This window comes from Hyperolius riggenbachi, chromosome 1, assembly GCF_040937935.1.
Source record: "Hyperolius riggenbachi isolate aHypRig1 chromosome 1, aHypRig1.pri, whole genome shotgun sequence".
NCBI classification, from domain to species: Eukaryota; Metazoa; Chordata; class Amphibia; order Anura; family Hyperoliidae; genus Hyperolius; species Hyperolius riggenbachi.
The window spans coordinates 394169534-394175637 of NC_090646.1; the positions used below are offsets into that span (position 1 = coordinate 394169534).

General features: G+C 44.4%; 1 protein-coding gene across 1 annotated transcript in view; it reads left to right on the plus strand.

Moving 5' to 3' along the window:
* Positions 1-2356, plus strand: part of LOC137552128 (dynein axonemal assembly factor 5-like) — a 625885-nt gene extending 623529 nt beyond the window's left edge. The window contains exon 6 of the mRNA XM_068271378.1: positions 2325-2356. The gene's annotated coding sequence lies outside the window, so the exon portion shown is untranslated. The remainder of the gene's footprint in view (positions 1-2324) is intronic.
* The last annotated feature ends 3748 nt before the right edge of the window (positions 2357-6104 follow it).

Here is a 6104-nt window from a genome sequence, read left to right on the forward strand (position 1 = left end):
TGCTCTACTGCACAGGCATGAGCTGCCTGAGCAGTGGAGCAGACCCGCTCGGGTTTGTCTTTTTTCACCAGAGCCTGAGTAGCAAGCAGATACTGTGCCTGCACGAGAATCACTGTTCAGGGCGACCTAGCGGGGGAAGCTGTAGTGTGCCTGCACAGACTTTCCAGGGGGCCAGCTCTGGATCAGGGGTGCTAAGGAGGACGAGGTAAGCCTCATTAGTATCTAGAGGCTTTCCCCTCCCAAGGAAAGTATGCCCCGGGGCACTTTTTCACTACAGATACTCTTTAAATACTTGAGTAGTTGGTCAGGTTCACACACCTCTCCTCTATCCTTCACTGCAGTGGGACGCTATGCTGCAGCATACCTCTATATGTCACCTGACCTGTCACATGACATGGAAGAACACCTGGAAGCCGTACAGAAGTGTGCAGCATAAGGCCCGGGTTCACATGCACTTATAAAAAATGGACCATTAGCGGACTGTGATGGAATGGCTCCTAAGAGATGGTAATGGATCCAAAGTTAACCTATAGATCTGTTCCCATTGCTCTGTTAGAATGGATCCATTCCACCGATCGGACCCAAAATGATTTTTACAGATAGATGGCCACGTCACATTGGCCGCACGCTAATGGAACAGATAAAAAACTGATACCTTTAAAAATGTATATCAATTTTAGACAGATTTGTTTTTACACAGATCAGTTTTTTATTTGCAGAGTAAACTGAGCCTTAAAGTGCCTTGCTGCAATGAAGGACAAAGGAGAGTTTAGATATGCCCTGCTTTTGGAGTAGGTAGAATACAATGCTTCACTGTGCTACTTTGAATGTAGGGAGAGGGTGTCAGTGGTAGGGGGTGTCACACACTGATTTGTAGTTTTGCAGCACTGTGTAGCGACTGTATTTGCACCAGGTGCATGTTATGTGAATGGCAGACCCTTAACTTCTTACCAGTGACTGATCAATGTGCTGCCCTTGTCAGCCTCCCTCCTGCTACTTCAAGTAAAAGAATACAGCATCTGTAGCTTAAAGAGCAACTGTTAGCCATAATATACCCCCTCCCCCCCTAAATACATATGTAAATAGATAAATACATGCTCTACTAACATTACAGATGTATTGCACTGTCCATGTTTTGGATTTCATTGATTTTTCAATTTGAACACTAGTCTATCCTCGTCCTGGCAGTAGCCATCTTGTGTCCTTCAGGTTAAAGAATCCCCCCAGTGCCTGGAACCATTAATAGGTGAGTGTCTTTGTGCGCCGCCTTTATCCTTCGCCAATGTGCAATGTGGGGTGGAGGGGGAATGCGGCGGGCGGCAGATGCGGCAGATGCGGCAGGAGTGCGGAGAGGGTGCAGACATGACACTGGAGGAGGGGGGACCGAGGACAGTGACAGGAGACAGCCTCTGGCCCCCTCCCTGCACCCTAGCAGCCGCTGTGACCAGCACAGAGAAGGGGAGACCAGGCGGCCAATCAGAGTGGAGAGAGGTGAGTGACAGAGGCTTCAGCCAATCAGGCTGATTCAGCATTCTTTTGCATCTGTGTACGAAGTTAGAGCCTGGGGGCATGGGGAGAGAAAACCTATTTGGAAAGAAAGTAAGATTGATTTTAAACTTTTGAATTGCCTGGTTAGCATCCTTTTTACTATTTTATGCATAACAGTTAATCTTTAAAGGGAAGGTTCAAGCAAAAAAAAAAAATGAGGTTCACTTACTTGGGGCTTCTACCAGCCCCATGTAGCCATCCTGTGCCCTCGTAGTCACTCACTGCTGCTCCAGTCCCCCGCTGGCAGCTTTCTGACCTCGGAGGTCAGGGCCACATTGCATACATTTTTACGCATTCTAGCTAGTGCAGGAACAAAAATGTACGCGTTGCACCACTAACGCGTAAAAATGTATGCGTTAATGTTCCTGCACTAGCGGGAATGTGTAAAAATGTACGCAATTCGGCCCTGACCTCCGAGGTCAGAAAGCTGCCAGCGGGGGACTGGAGCAGCAGTGAGTGACTACGAGGGCACAGGATGGCTGCATGGGGCTGGTAGAAGCCCAAGGTAAGTGAAACTCATTTTTTTTTTTGCTTGGACCTTCCCTTTAAGCACCTCAGACTTGGATCTGTAGAAGCAGCCCGTAAGACCCGCAAAACATGTCACACTTTAGTGCCCAGTAGACTGAATGATTAACACTCTCTTTTCTCTACCAAGGTAAGATTCTTTATTTCATACTGCTTCACAAATTTTTGAGACGCCACCTTTCACCTGAGTTTATTTAACCTAGCTAGGGACCTCCCTTGTGATGTTATTCAGTGTTTGTTTGTTTTTCCAGAGTGTGATTCACCATACTGTGAAGAAGGTTCCTATATATCCACATGGAGATGGATTTCTCCACACATCTGTTACCCTAGTTGCCTTTCACCAATCCAGTTTTGTAAGTAGCATTTCTTTTACTGTGAATTACACTATATTGGCACGCCTGGTTTCTCTGTCTTATTTCTTTTCAGTTCCTGGAGTTCAACCTTTGAATTTCAGTTACCGGATACACTCATCTATAAATGATGAAAAACATACAAAAAAGCAGTTTTGTATTGTTTACACTTCACTCATTTGCTATTTATAGATTTGATGAAGCTCTTCACCATCACTATATTACATTTTTTCTCTACCATGGTGCCACTTCCTTTAATAAGGTGCAAACTCCATTTACTTGTATAAGAATGTGGGGGAACTTGCACTGAGCACTAGCTACATCCATTTAGAGAGGTGACCTTCCATTAACCCTTGACATTAATAAGTCATTTTTTAAAAATAATGAGAGGGTAGACCATTCTTACACCCTCTCTTTGGCCATCATGCTACTGTGTGACACTTTCCAAACAAAATGAGACCTACCACTTGCAGAGAAACATCACTAAACATTGCAACAGTGTTTTCTTTGCACACTTTTATTTTGGGTGAATGGGGAATATAAGCTTCCTGATCAAAACAGACAAATCAGCAACAGTAACTGTAAACAGGAAACAGTTATTGCAGTCCTGGGATTAAACTAATTTGCTATATAATATACAGTGGAATGCAGAAGTTTGGGCAACCTTGTTAATCGACATAATTTTCCTGCATAAATCATTGGTTGTTACTAGAGATGGGCCGAATCTCCGATCTTCGTTTCGCGAACCCCGTTCGCGAACTTCCGCGGAAGGTTCGGTTTGCGTAAAAGTTCGCGAACCGCAATAGACTTCAATGGGGAGGCGAACTTTGAAAAATAGAAAAAATTCTGCTGGCCAGAAAAGTGACGGAAAACATGTTTCAAAGGGTCTAACACCTGGAGGGGGGCATGGCGGAGTGGGATAGACACCAAAAGTCCCCGGGAAAAATCTGGATTTGACGCAAAGCAGCGTTTTAAGGGCAGAAATCACATTGAATGCTAAATTGCAGGCCTAAAGTGCTTTCAAACATCTTGCATGTGTATGTATCAATCAGGGAGTGTAATTAGAGTACTGCTTCACACTGACACACCAAACTCACTGTGTAACGCACCGCAAACAGCTGTTTGCATAGTGACAGCTGTGCTGGACTGGTACGCAACATGGCCAGAGTGCAGGCAGTGGCAGTTTTCCAGCCCATATGGTCGCAGGGCTGTGGCAGCTCAATGATAAAACAACAGTGACTGTCCAGCTGATCAAATTTGGTCTGTCCACAATGAAGCAACGACCTTATTATCTTCTTGTATGTAGGTAGGCATAGGTAGGAGTCCCAGTATAGGTAGGTAGGCATAGGTAGGTGCCTCAGTAGTTAGCTAGGCATAGGTAGGAGTCCCAGTATAGGTAGGTAGGCATAGGTAGGAGTCCCAGTATAGGTAGGTAGGCATAGGTAGGTGCCTCAGTAGTTAGCTAGACATAGGTAGGAGACCCAGTAGTTAGCTAGGCATAGGTAGGAGACCCAGTATAGGAAGGTAGGCATAGGTAGGTCCCCTAGTATAGGTAGGTAGGTAGGTGTCCCCGTATAGGTAAGTAGGTGCCCCAGTAGTTAGGTAGGCATAGGTAGGTGTCTCAGTATAGATAGTTAGGCAGGGCCTGGCTGGCACAGTAATTACAATTACCAAGGTCCAGCTGCAACAGATAGGGCTGTATAATGTCAGTGAGCAACACACAAAAAACAACAACACACATCTGGAAAACATTAACTCTCAAAAGAGCTGTTGAGGGGTGCTATTTTAGCAATAACAATCAGCCAGGAGCAAGCCAAGACCAAGAGCCTAACTAATCTTTCCCTAGGAGAACAAGTCTGCAGCAGCTGTCCCTAGTCTGTCTCTAGCAGGTACACGAGTGAGTGTAATGGCCGGCAAGCCTGCCTTATATAAGGGGGGGTGGGGCTCCAGGGCTTAGTGTAGCCTGAATGGCTACAATGTGCCTGCTGACTGTGATGCAGAAGGTCAAAGTTGACCCTCATAGTGCATTATGGGGCGAATCGAACTTCCGCAAAGTTCGCCTGGTCCAGGCGAACGCGAACCACCAAAGTTCGCCTGGAACCGTTCGCAGGCGAACCGTTCAGCCCATCTCTAGTTGTTACGATAAAAAATGTCAGTTAAATAAATCATATAGGAGACTGACACAGTGATATTTGAGAAGTGAAATTGAGTTTATTGGATTTACAGAAAGTGTGTGATAATTGATTAAACAAGATTAGGCTGGTGCATAAATTTGGGCACCACAAAAAAGAAATGAAATCAAGATTTAGTAGATCCACCTTTTGCAGAAATTACAGCCTCTAAACGCTTCCTGTAGGTTCCAATGAGAGCCTGGATTTTGGTTGAAGGTATTTTGGACCATTCCTCTTTACAAAACATCTCTAGCTCATTCAGGTGTGATGGCTTCTGAGCATGGACAGCTCTGTTTAACTCATACCACAGATTTTCAATTATATTCAGGTCTGGGGACTGAGATGGCCATTCCAGAATGTTGTAATTGTTCCTCTGCATGAATGGCTTAGTGGATTTTGAACAGTGTTTAGGGTCGTTGTCTTGTTGAAAGATCCAGCCCTGGCGCAGCTTCAGTTTTTTTCACTGATCCCTTGATATTGGTCTCCAGAATCTGCTGATACTGAGTGGAATCCATGCGTCCTTCAACTCTGACAAGATCCCCAGTCCCTGCACTGGCCACACAGCCCCATATCATGGTGGAACCACCACTATATTTTACTGTAGGTAGCAGGTGTTTTTCTTGGAATGCTGTGTTCTTTTTTTCTCCATGCATAACACCCCATGCTATGCCCAAATAACTTAATTTTAGTTTCATCAGTCCACAGCACCTTATTCCAAAATGAAGCTGGCTTGTCCAAATGTGCTTTAGAATACCTCAAGTGGCTCTGTTTTTGCTGTGGGTGTAGAAAAGGCTTCCTCTGCATCACTCTCGCATACAGCATCTCCTTGTGTAAAGTGCGCCGAATGGTTGAACGATGCACAGTGACTCCATCTGCAGCAAGATGATGTTGTAGGTCTTTGGTGCTGGCCTGTGCATTGACACTGACTGTTCTTACCATTCGTCGCTTCTGTTTATCTGAGATTTTTCTTGGTCTGCCACTTCAAGCCTTAACTTGAACTGAGCCTGTGGTCTTCCATTTCCTCAATATGTTCTTAACTGTGGAAACAGACAGCTGACATCTCTGAGACAGCTTTCTGTATCCTTCCCCTAAACCATGATGGTGAAAAATCTTTGTCTTCAGGTCATTTGAGAGTTGTTTTGAGATCCCCATGTTGCTACTTTTCAGAGAAAATTAAAAGAGGAGGGAAACGTACTATTGACCCCCTTAAATACTGTTTCTCATAATCGGATTCACCTGCGTATGTAGGTCAGGGGTCACTGAGCTTACCAAGCCGACTTGAGTTCCAATAATTAGTTCTAAAGGTTTTGGAATCCATAAAATGACAACAGTGCCCAAATTTATGCACCTGCCTAATTTTATTTAAACAATTATTGTGCACTTTCTGTAAATCCAATAAACTTAATTTCACTTCTCAATTATCACTGTGTGTGTCTCCTATATGATATATTTAACTGACACTTTTTTTATCCTAACAACCAGCGATTTATACAGGAAAATCATAACGATT